The 13,055-nt window shown below is 42.1% G+C and overlaps 1 protein-coding gene across 2 annotated transcripts in view; it reads left to right on the forward strand.

Annotated features, from left to right (window-relative positions):
- SLIT3 (slit guidance ligand 3) overlaps window positions 1–13,055 on the forward strand; it is a 627,330-nt gene that overhangs the window by 549,511 nt on the left and 64,764 nt on the right. The window lies entirely within an intron of this gene.

The raw sequence follows: 13,055 nt of genomic DNA on the forward strand, positions 1-13,055 counted from the left end.
TCGTGATCCACCCGCCTCGGCCTCCCAAAGTGCTGGGATTACAGGCTTGAGCCACCACGCCCGGCCCCATCATCCAGTCTTTGTTGCTCTATTTCTTAATACAGACAGAGTAGATTTACCATAATTCTTAAAGGCCCTAGGATTTTCAAAATGGTAAACGAGAATTGGCTTCAACTTCAAGTCACCATCAGCAGTGGCCCCTAACAAGAGAGTCAGCCTGCCCTTTGAAGCTTTGAAAGCAGGCATTGACTTCTCCTCTCTATCTGTGAAAGTCCTAGCTGGTATCTTCTTTTGATACAAGGCTGTTTTGTCTCCATGGAATATCTGTTGTTGAGCGTGGCCACATCTTAGCTAGAGTATCTGGATAACTTGCTGCAGCTTCTCCGTCACCACTGGCTGCTTCACTTTACATTTTTCTGTTATGAAGATGGCTTTTTTTCTTAAACCTCATGAACCAACTATTGCTAGCTTTAAACTTTTCTTCTGTGGTTTTCTCACCTCGTCTCTCAGCCTTTGCAGAATTAGAGTCAAGGACTTTCTCTGGATTAGGCTTTGGCTTAAGGGAATGTTGTGGCTGGTTTGATTTTCTATCCAGATCACTAAAAGTTTTCACATATCAGCAATAGGACTTTCTCATCATTCATGTGTTCATTGGAGTAGCACTTTTAATTTTCTTCAAGAACGTTTTCTTTGCATTTGCAACTTGGCTATTTGGTCCAAGAGGCCTAGCTTTGACCTGACTTCGTTTTTGATATGCCTTCCTCACTAAACTTCATCATCATTTCTAGCTTTTGATTTACAGTGAGAGATGTGTGACTCTTAAGAGGCCATTGTAGGGTTATTAACTGGCCCAATTTCAATATTGTTGTGTCTCAGGAAATAGGGAGGTCCAAGGAGAGGGGGACAGGGAACCCCTAGTTGGTAAAGCAGTCAGAACACACACATTTTTCAATTAAATTCTTCATCTTTGATGGGCATGGTTCACGATGCCCGAAAACAGTTACAATAGAGACATCAAAGATCAGATCACAGATCACCATAAGAGTTTAACAATAATGAAAAAGTTTTGTGCCAGGCCTGGTGGCTCACGCCTGTAATCCCAGCACTTTGAGAAGCCAAAGCAGGCAGATCACGAGGTTAGGAGATCGAGACCAGCCTGGCCAACATAGTGAAACCCCGTTTCTACTAAAAATACAAAAATTAGCCAGGCATGGTGGTGGGTGCCCGTAGTCCCAGCTACTTGGGAGGCTGAGGCAGGAGAATCACTTGAACCCCGGAGGCAGAGGTTACAGTGAGCTAAGATCTCACCACTGCACTCCAGCCTGGGCAACAGAGCAAGACTCCATCTCCAAAAAAAAAAAAGTTTTAAATATTGTGAGAATTACCAAAATGTGACACAGAGACATGAAGTCAGTATCTGCTGTTGGAAAAATGGCACTGACAGACTTGCTTGAGAGGGGGTTGCTATAAACCTTCATTTTTTAAAAAACATAATATCTACAAAGCACAATAAAGCCAAGTGCAATAGAACAAGGTACCAAGTACCCTCAGATGTAAGTGACAGAACGCAACCCAGACTCCTCCAGGGAATGTTTCTTTGATCCACCCTGCTAATAATGCCTCCAGGGGCAGAACCTGAGCATGCCAGTTTCTTGGACTAGCACATGGATTCTTGAGTGTGTGTTGTGGCTCCAGGCATTTCCCAATGCTCAGAGAAACTGAAACTAGGGCTTCCAGCCCCAGAAAGGAAGGAAGGTCTTGACAGTCCTTAAAAAGTTCATGTCCCCACTGGGTTTGAGCTGGGGTCATGCCCTTGAAGCTCTGTATGCACAAATGCCACCGCGTGCAGTGAGCTTCCTGCGCTTCCCTTGGAACAGACTGTGTCATGGGACGGGGCTGCAGAGAATGACCCAGTTATACTCTCCTTCCTGGGCCAATTGCATGCCAAGTGACACATGTGAAAGGACAGGAATGCCATGACGATAGCCCATGAATGCTTTTCCCCAAAGCTCATGGAACAAAAACTAAAATAACAAAGATAATTGGATGCAATTATAAAGTAAACTTCAGCACTTTGGGAGGAGACCTGATTTTCTGCTTTGGAAATGGTATCACTTCCCTTGGCCAGGCACGGCTTCCAGAGTGCACCAAGGAAGACAGCCGTCACTTCTGTCCCCAAACCATCTTCCTGGGACAGGGGCTGGGGGGTAAGCAGGAGAATGAGTCAAAGAAAAAGAAAGCTGGCAGACCTGGAGACTTATGGCTGGGAGCCTCTGGTTCAGGGACATTGGCTGAGTCCAGATCCAGGGTTTCCAATGCAAGCTTTCCAGCTCCCTCGAGCATCATTAGTTATCTCAGGCAGAGCTATCGGCTGACAAAACAAAATTAAGTTTAATTCACCGAGAAGCAGCAACAACAAAGTTGCCTAGCATTTCTCTAAAGGGCAGGGTGTGAGAGTCTCTTGCAAGCACGCAAGACCCCAGCAGTGCTATCCACACCAGAGGTGATTTTTTCTCCAGTCAGCCCTCTGCAAACCCTCACTGGCTCTTCTTCCAGTTCTACCCTGGGTGAGTCAAGCCACACGGAGCCTCGTTCCCACATTCAGTCTTGCAGGTGCTCTTTGAAGTCGGGTGACAGTATCACTTGCCCTCTTTGACCCCAGATTTTGTGCTCATGCCAATTACATCAGAAGTTCTTAAATGTCTAGGTCTCAGGACTCCTTTATGGTTTTCAAAAGCATCCAGGACTCCAAGAACCTGTGTTTATGTGGGTTGTATCTATTGATATTGATCATATTAGAAAATAACACTGAGAAAATTTTTTAATACACATTTATTATTGCATTTCAAAGTAACAGTTATATACCCATTACATTTATATAAAAGGCATATTTTAAAGACAAACCAAAAGAAATGCAGTTGAGAAGACTTTCATTGTTTCATATTTTTGCAAATCTCTTAAATGTGTAGCCTCCTGGAAGACAGCTCAGTTTTTATATCTACTTCACCATTCAGTCTGTTGTGGTATGTTTTTTGGGTAAAGCATTAAGAAATCCAGCTTCATACAGAAACGTATTTGAAAAAAAGGAAGATCTGGGCGCATGGTGGCTCATGCCTATAATCCCAGCACTTTGGGAGGCTGAGGCGGGCGGATCACCTGAGATTGGGAGTTTGAGACCAGGCTGACCAACATGGAGAAATCACATCTCTACTAAAAATACAAAATTAGCCAGGTGTGGTGGTACATGCCTGTAATCACAGCTAATCAGGAGGCTGAGACAAGAGAATCACTTGAACCTGGGAAGCAGAGGTCGCGATGAGCCAAGATTGTGCCATTGCACTCCAGCCTGGGCAACAAGAGCAAAACTCTGCCTCAAAAAAAAAAAAAAGAAAAAGGAAGGAATACTTTAATAGCCTTTTCAGATAATTATGGGTGTTCTTCTTTGATAAAGACCGAAGCTCAACAAGAGGTGGTTTCTTAAAGGCTAGTTGTAGTGTGAAACCTGCACCCAAACCAGTGAACCTCCCGTCCTGTGTTACATTGACTCTGCTGGTCTGTCGTACACATTGAATGGAACTTTCCCCATGAACGGTCTTGTAACATCATGTGTTGGTCATTGGGAAAATATTGGTTCACTGAATTATGCAGATCTTCCAAATGCTACCACATTTCATTATATGATATATTTTAAAAATAATGTCCTTTGTTATCACCACTGATCTCATCAGAAAAGTCTTTAAGTGAGGGGAAGTTGGTAAGCTCAATGTGGCAGTGAAGAGTTTTCCAAAACTTTAATTTTCAGTTGGAAGCATGAATTGATCATTGGCAAGAAATACTGTGAGCTGCTTTTTTTTTTAAAGGCTTATTTTGTTCATTTTCAAGAAATTGTCTACTAAATAGTCATGTCTGATTAATGAGTTTTCCAGTCTTTCTTTTGGGCAAAAACAGTGTTTCATGAAAAAATTTAAAAGCCAGTGACTTCAGCATGTGAGTCAATTAGACAGGTACTTTCCTCTAGACAACCAGCGTGCTGCGTGCGCACCCCTCCCCTTCTGCCATATGGAACATTAAAGGAAATGCGTGCTCAAGAGTGGAACGTCAATACAAATAATAATTCTTGCTACTTCATCAAGGGCATTCTTAAATGAAATTGTTTTTTGTGAAACCTGCAGGTGCACAGAAGTGAAGAACACAGTGACCGCTGGTTTCATTTGCTAGCGATGTCCTGATTCATGCTAAGGTGCCAGCAGTGTTAACCTCCACTAATTTTGTACCATCAATGCAAAGTCAACACAGGGCAAAAGGAAAATAACGTTTTAACCTCATTGTAAATATAGTTTTGGTCTCATAGACCCCTGAAAAACTTTCAGGGATGCTCAGGGGTCTGTAAATGATACTTTGAGAACCCCTCTGGTCATTACACATTGGCAGGCAATGGGGAGAGAGAGATACCGGCTCTAAGTCAGCACTAAGCTCCTAATTGAAAAGGCAGGCTTACGAAATCTTGTGGAAAGTGGGACAGAAGCAAATACAGGACATCTCAGCCCTCAAAGTCACTGGAATACTCTCTGCAAAGGTAGGACCTCACTGCCTTCAGAAAGTACGATTATTGCTGTGCAACTGTCCTTTTAAATTCAAGCTTACCTGACTATTTTAGAACTGAAACCTAAAAATCTGTTTGCTTCCATTTATGGAAATGTTTACAAACGTTGGGCTTCCTGGTTCTGGAAACAAACTCTGCAAAGCCTACTTCTTCCTAAGGGCTAGAGAAGAAATTCAGGATCCAGTGTCAGTGAACAGCTTTCCTCCATATCCAGCCCTGATTAATATCCACGACGTTTAGACGTATGTTTTTGGTCTAAGGACCATGCTAATGGATTTGTTGTCCTATAACTTGATATCCCAAGGAGAGGAGAGGGGAAGGATGACATAGCTCCCCCCAGGCACAACTATTGGAAGAAGGGATTTGTATTAGGATGTGAGGTCTGAGAACATCATGGGACACAGGCCAGCAGTGTGCATATGCACATGCACACACACACACACACACACACACACACACACACATATACACACAGCACTGACAGGAGACATGAAAGGGATGGGGCTCAACCAGGAGGTAGGAGGGCACAGGGCTGAGATGCAACTGTCTGAGAGCGTGTGCCAAGAGGTGATGACAAGAATGGAGAAGCAGGAAGGACCTGCCTGGCACTGTGGGTTCTGAGGAGTTGGGAGGATGGAAGTCTGGGGTCCAGAAGGCAGCTCCATGGCGCTTGCTCATCTTCCATGGTTTTACTGGGGGATGGACATGCAGGCAGGAGAAGGGATAGAGCGACACAGCAGGTGACAAGCACAAGGGAGCAGCTCAGACAGTGTGTGCTCTGAGAAAGGAGGAATCCAGAAAATTCTGCCCTCGTGGCCTTTAAGAAAGCAAGCAAGAACATCCTGTCTATGCTGCAAACCACCACAGCCATCACTTCTAGAGCAATTGCTGTGCACAGGAGCTGTGCTGGGTTTTTAATAGGTAATCTCATTTCACCCTGCTCTTCAAGGCAAGTATCATTATTCCCATTTGCAGATGGGATAACCGGAGCTACTGAAGGTTGAATCATTTTTGACGATCACACTGCCATTAAGCAGCAGAGTATAGACTCAAGCCCAGGTCCATCTGACCCCAGGTCCTCCCTGTGGTGAAAGTCCAAGTCCCTGTGTGTTCTGCCCAGTAGCCTGGTTTGCTGGGGACTTAACGTGGGGCCTCTTGAAAACTGACATCTGCATTGCAGCAGGAAGAAGGCAAACCCAGGCCCCCCTGCCATGAGGCTGTAGGTACCTGTCAGTGGTTCTCGCCGTGTCCACCCTGACAGCTGGGCCTTCTCTAGCAAGGCCAGCTGCTGCCTTCTGTATTCCCCACGCTCCGCAGACCACTTAGCAGAACAACTGCCTAGCGCTGACTACATCCTTGACATTCTCCAGCCCAGAGAGAGAGACTGAAATGTGCCTCCAGCCAGCTGGAGGGGTTGATCACATCTTTGGAGAGTGGGCCAGCTCTGGGCACAGCTCTGGCACAGGCCCTGGCCCAGAGAAGACCTCAGCAGATGGCACCAGTAGAGGACACTTCTCCACACTATCGGGCAGTCACAGCCATCTGCGGGAGGGCCAGGGCAGCCTGAGCACAGGCCGAGAGCCGAGAAGGCTCCCTTCACTCATCCATTCATTGAGTTCATTGTGCCAGACACTGTGATAGCAGCTAGGGGAACAGTGGCTACCATGACAGATAAGATCCCTCTTCTCAGAAACTTAGAGTAAGGGAGAAAGACAGTGAGAAAACTGACCAGAAGATCAGGCATTTCACACTGCAAGTAGAGTGGGATTTCCCAGGAAAGCAAAGGAGGGAAACAGAGGAACATATTTTGGGAAGACCTCAAGATGGAAGCAGAAACATCTTAAATTCAAGAAAGCTAGAAGGCTGTGAGGTGGAGCAAAAAGGATGACAAAGAGGGTGATGTGTGCTGAGAGCTGGAGAAGGGATATGTAAGTTCTTATAGGAATAAGGAGGGCTGACTCCAAGAGATACGCAAGAATCCAGGAAGAATTTTACATTGGAAAGTGGCATGATCCAATTATCATTTTAGAAATACTGCACTGGAGGAAGAGAAAATGAACAGCAATAAACTACATATATTATTGGATGGAGGGGTGTGTGTGTATGTGTCTATCTGTGTGTATGTATATTCAAAATATGTTGGCCACCAGTGTGCCAGGTACTGCTCTGAGAACTACTCACAGAGACTCTCATTTCATCCTCAGAATCAGGGCGGTGATTATTATAAGCCTTGTTTTACAGGTGACTAAATGCAAGCTCAAAGAGGTTAAGTACTTTGCCCAAGGTCGCACAGCTATTAGAGAGTAGAGCCAGGATGTGAGCCTCAGCTGCCTGACTCCTGAGCTGCCCCCACATCACTCCAGGACTCCGGTGGGAATTCTGGTCTGGAGGAGGGTCTCTGGGAAGGTGGCTTCTCTTCCTCTCCGCTAAGATTAAGCTGGTCTGAGTTCTTTGTAGGGCATCGGTCAGCACCACAAAGCTCCATACAGGAATAGGAAACACTCATTCACAGAGATCTGTGTGGAGTTTCATGCGAGGCAGATGTGTCCTTGTGTGTTTGCACCAGAGCATTTAAATGCAGGGCAAATGCAAAGGTTGACCTGTCAGAAACGCTCTGGCAGTTCTAAGGCTGGTGGGGCAGGAGGGCAGTCTCCTGCAAGTGTCCCTCTGGGGACCTGGGCTATAGGCTACAGACAACTTTGGAGTTCAGAGTTTTCATGAAGGGCTTGCTACAAAGAGAGCTCTCCCTACAACTGCATCTGCATTTCTGAAGTGAAACTTTTGATTCTGAGTCTTCTGAGCTGCACTGCCAGGTCTCTGGGGACATTCTGCACCGAAAGCAACTTCTGCTTGGCTCCATCGTGCCAAACGCAGCTCTCCCTGAGGAGTTCAGGGGTTTTCATCACACAGATGACATTTTCTGAGCATCTACTATTGCCAGGCAGAGTGAGAATGCTGCGGTGAGCCAAGCAGACATGGTTAATCACAGAATCACATGAAAGATGTCACTGTGGGGGTTAAATGCTGTGACAAAAAGACAGCCAATGTTTTGGGAACCTGTAATATCACTGGTAGGGGTGGGAGCTGATCTTGGAGAAGTAAAGCTGGAGCTGAGATCCAAGCATCTGTAGGAGTTAACCCAGCAAGGCGGGAGAAGAGGCACTAGCGTTTCAAAGACCTTTTTCCCCCTCCCCCACCAGAGGGGATGGGGCATTTTAGGAAGGTTAAGGCAAGTGGAGTTGGATCCAGAGGTCAAGAGAAAGTCTGATTAAATATGAACCAAAGACAGGAGGCAGGGCTCTAATCATTAATTGCCTGTCTCAACTGGGTAGGCTGTGGTGCCCGGTTGTTTGATCAGTCACTTGGTCTAGATGTTGCTGTGAAGTTATTTTGTAAATGCAATTAATATCTACAGTCATTTAATTTTTTTTTTTTTTTTTTTTTTTTTGAGAGAGTCTCGCTCTGGCATCCAGGCTGGAGTGCAGGTGGTGCAATTTCGGCTCACTACCACCTCCATCTCCTGGGTTCAAGCAATTCTGCTGCCTCAGCCTCCCAAGTAGCTGGGACTACAGGCCCACGCTACCACACCCAGCTAATTTTTTATTTTTAGTAGAGATAGGGTTTCACCATGTTAGCCAGGATAGTCTCAATCTCCTGACCTCATCATCCACCCACCTCGGCCTCCCAAAGTGCTGGGATTACAGGCGTGAACCACTGCACCCAGCCTCAGTTGACTTTTTAATATGTTTAGGAGGTAAAAGTACAGGTTTCTTATATGCATATATTGTGTTGTGGTAAAGTCTGGGCTTTTAGCGTACCCGTCACCTAAATACTGAACATTATGCCTGATAGGTAGTTTTTCAGCCCTCACCACTCCCCCACCTTTTGTAGTCTCCAGTGTCCGCTATTCCACTCGGTATGTCCATGTGTACCAATTGTCAAGCTTCCACTCATAAGCGAGAACATGTGGTATTCGACTTTCTGAGTCATTTCACTGAGGATAATGGTCTCCAGTTCCATCCACGTTGCTGCAAAAGACAGGATTTCATTCTTCTTTATGGCTAAGGAGTATTCCATGTATATAGATACTCTACATTTTCTTTTTTTTCTTTTTTTTTTTAATTTTTCTTTACATTCTGGGATAGATATGCAGAATTTGCAGGTTTGTTATGTAGGTATCCATGTGCCATGGTGGTTTGTTGCACCTATCAACCTGTCATCTACATTTTCAGCCCCGCATGCATTAGGTATTTGTCCTAATGCTTCCCCTCCCTTTGTCCCCCACTCCCCAACAGGTCTTGGTGTGCGTTGTTCCTCTCCCTGTGTCCATGAATATACACCACGTTTTCTTTATCCGATTTTCTGTTGATGGACATTGACGTTGATTCTGTATCTTCGCTATTGTGAATAGTGCTGTGATAGACATATGACTGCAGGTGTCTTTGGGGTATAATTATTTCCCTTTGGGTGTTTACCTAGTAGTGGGATTGCTGGATCAAATGGTAGTTCCATTTTTAGTTCTTCGAGAAATCACCATATGGTTTTCCATAAAGGTTGTGCTAATGTACATTCGCACCAATAGTATATGAGCATTCCTTTTTCTCCACATTCTCACCAAAAATCTGTTGTTTTTAGACTTTTTAATAATGGTCATTCTGCTGGTATGAGATGGTATCTCACTGTGGTTTTGATTTGCTTTTTTCTGATGATTAGTGATGGTGAGCATTTTTCCTATGTTTATTGGCCAATTGTATGTCTTTTTGAGAACTGTTTATTCGTGTCCTTTGTCCACTTTTTAATGGGATTGTTTTTTTATTTCTTGTCAAGTTCCTTGTAGATTCTGGATATTAGACCTTTGTTGGATGCATAGTTTGAAAATATTTTATCCCATCCTGGAGGTTGTCTGTTTACTGTTATTTCTTTTTCTGTGCAGAAGCTTTTTAGTTTAATTAAGTCCCATTTTTATATTTTTGTTTTTACTACATTTGTTTTTAAGGACTTAGTCATAAACCCTTTGCCTAGGCTAATGTCCAAAAGAGTTTTTCCTAAGTTTTCTTCCAGGATTTTTATATTTTCATGTTTTACATTTGGGTCCTTAATTCATTGAGAGTTAATTTTTTTTATATGTTAAGAAGTACGGGTCCGGTTTCATTCTTCCGCATATGGCTATCCGATTTTCCCAGCACCATTTATTGAATAGGGTGTCCTTTCCCCAGTGTGTATTTTTGGCTTTGTTGAAGATCAGTTGGTTGTAGGAATCTGGCTTTATTTCTGGGTTCTCTATTCTATATCATTGATCTATATGTCTATTTTTATACCACTACTATGCTGTTTTGGTTACTATACCTTTGTAATATAATTTGAAGTCAGGTAATATGATGCCTCCAGCTTTGTTCTTTTTCTCAGGATTACTTTGGCTATTTGGGCTCTTTTTTGGTTCCATATGAATTTGGGGACTTTTGTTTCTAATTCTGTGAAAATGGCATTGGTAATGTGATAGAGAGTACAGTTAATCTGTAGATTGCTTTGGCAATATAGTCATTTTAACAACGTTAGTTCTTCAAATCCATGAGCATGGGATGTTTTTCCGTTTGTTTGTGTTTTCTACAATTTCTTTCATCAGTGTTTTGTAGTTCTCCTGATAGATATCTTTCACCTCCTTGGTTAAATATATTCCTAGGGTTTTTTTGGTTTTGGTTTTGTTCTTGTCTTAGCTGTTTTAAGTGGGATTGTCCTCTTGATTTGGTCCTTGATTAGATCATTATTGGTGTCTAACAATGCTACTGATTTCTAAACATTAATTTTTTTAGCCTGAATTTTCACTGGATTCATTTATTATAAGTCTAAAAGGATTTTGGTGAAGTATTTAGTGTTTATTTTCTAGATATAAGATCATATTATCAGCAGAAATATTTGACTTACTCTTTTCCAATTTGGATGCCTTTTATTTTGTTTCTCTTTGCTGATTGCTCTGGTGAGGATTTTCAATACTACATTGAATAAGAATAGTCAAAGTGGATATTATTGTCTTGTTCTAATTCTTAGAGGGAATCTTTCAACTTTTCTCCATTAAGATTGATGTTGGCTGTGGGTTTGTTGTATATAGCCTTTATTATTTTGAGGTATGTCCCTTGTATGCCTAGTTTGCTAAATTTTATTATGAAGCGATGCTGAATTTTATCAGATGCTTTTTCTGCATCTATTGAGAAGGTCATATGGTTTTTCTCCTTATTTCTGTTTATTTGATGTATCACATTTGTTGATTTGCATATGTTGAAGCATCCTTTCATTCCTGAAATAAATCCCACCTGATCATGGTCTATTATCTTTTTGATGTGCTGTTGGATTCAATTTGCTAGTATTTTGTTGAGGATTTTTATGTCTGTGTTCATCCTGGGTATTAGCCTGTGGTTGTCTTTTTTTATTGTGCCCTTGTCTGATTTTGGTATTAGGGTGATACTGATCTCACAGAATAAATAAGGGAGAATTACCTCCTCCTCAATTTTTCGAAATAGTTTCAGGAGGATTAGTATTAGTTTTTTGTGTGTTTGTTAGAATTCAGCTATGAATCCATCTTTGGATTTATGGTCCTGGGCTTTTTGGCAGCTGTTGGTGGGGGATATATTTTGTATTACTGATTCAGTGTCACTACTTATTAGGGGTCTGCTGTTCAAAAGTTCTACTTAATCCTGGTTCAATTTCAAGAGGTTGTGTGCTTCCAGGAATTTATCCATTTCCTCTAGATATTCTAGTTCATGAGTGTATAGTTGTTCATAATAGTCTGATGAACTTTTGTATTTCTGAAATATGAGTTGTAATGTCTCCTATTTTATTTCTGATTTTATTTACTTGGATCTTCCCTCTTCTTTTCTTGATTAAGCTAGTGATTTATCAATTTTGTTTATCTTTTTGAAGACCCAACTTTTTCTTGTGTTAATCTTTTGTATTGTTCTTTTGGCCTCCATTTCATTTAGTCTGCTTTGATTTTTGTTATTTCTTTTCTGTCTTTTTTTAATACTAGAATCCTAAGTCTTGCCGTAGTCTTTGTTATTTCTTTTCTTCTGCTAACTTTAGGTTTGGTTTGTTCTTCTTTTTCTAGTTTCTTGAGATGTGATGTTAGGTTCTTGATTTGTGATCTTTCTACTTTTTGATGTAGGATTCAATGCTATTAACTTCCCTCTTATCCCTGCTTTTGCTATATCCCATAGGTTTGGGTATATTCTGTTTTCATTTTCATTCATTTAATTTTTTTTTAATTTTCATTTTAATTTGTTTATTGACCCAGTGGTTGTCCAAGAGCATGCTGTTTAAACTTCCATGTGTTTGGATAGTTTCAAAAGTTTCTCTTGGTATTGATTTCTAGCCTTATTCCACTGTGATCTGAGAAAATACTTGATATAATTTCAGTTTTTTAATGTGTTAAGGCTTTTTTTATGGCCTAACTTGTGATCTGTCTTGGAGAATGTTCCTTATGTTGGTGAAAAGAATGTATATTCTGTAGTTGTTGGGTAGAATTTCTGTAAATGTCTATTAAGTCCGTTTAGCCTAAAGTCTAATTTCAGTCCAGTGTTTCTTTGTTAACTTCCTATCTCAGTGATCTGTCTGGTGCTATCGGTGGGGTGTCAAAGACGCTGCTTTTATTGTATAGTTGTCCGTTGCTTTCCTTAGGTCCAGAATTATTTGTTTTGCAAATTTGAGTTCTCCAATGTTGGGCGTGTATATATTTAGGATTATTACGTCCTCTTGTTGAATTGTTCCTTTATCGTTATATAATGACCTTCTTTGTTTTCTTTTACTGTTTTATCTGATATGTCTTTTTTATCTGATATGGGTATAGCTACTCCTGCTCACTTTTGGTTTCTGTTTATACGAAATATCTTTTTCCACCCCTTTACTTTCAGACTATTTGTGTCTTTATGGGCAGGGTAAGTTTCTCGCTAGCAGCATATAGTTGGATCCTGTTTCTTTATCCATTCTGACAATCCGTATCTTTTAAGTGGCGCATTTAATCCACTATATTCAGGGTTAGTATTGATTAATTACAATGAGACTTTCTTATCTTGTCTTAAGCCACACTTGAGTCTCCAAGGAGGTGGCCTCATCCTAGGTGAGCAGGTCAGTGTAGGATGCGGAAGTCCAGGCAGATCTAGGCTCAGCCTCTGCCTGTTCAGGAGGAGTCTCCATCTGTAGGGTGTAGCCTCACTCTGAACCTCTGTCCCCTCCTGCCATGCGGTCCTTCTGCTGGGAACTGTAGCACAGTGCTCCAGCAACAGAGATAGGCCCCCATTTCCTCAGTTTCCAAATGTATGTCAGAGATAGTCAACACTGAATTAGGGTTCTTAAAATGAATCACGCATGGCTCAGTTCTCCCAACAGCCTCTGGTAGTGTGGAACTGTGGTAAGACTACAGTCAGAGAGAGTTGGGTTCAAGTCCTAGCTCAACCGCTTGCTT

Source organism: Saimiri boliviensis, chromosome 20 (genome assembly GCF_048565385.1).
Source record: "Saimiri boliviensis isolate mSaiBol1 chromosome 20, mSaiBol1.pri, whole genome shotgun sequence".
NCBI classification, from domain to species: Eukaryota; Metazoa; Chordata; class Mammalia; order Primates; family Cebidae; genus Saimiri; species Saimiri boliviensis.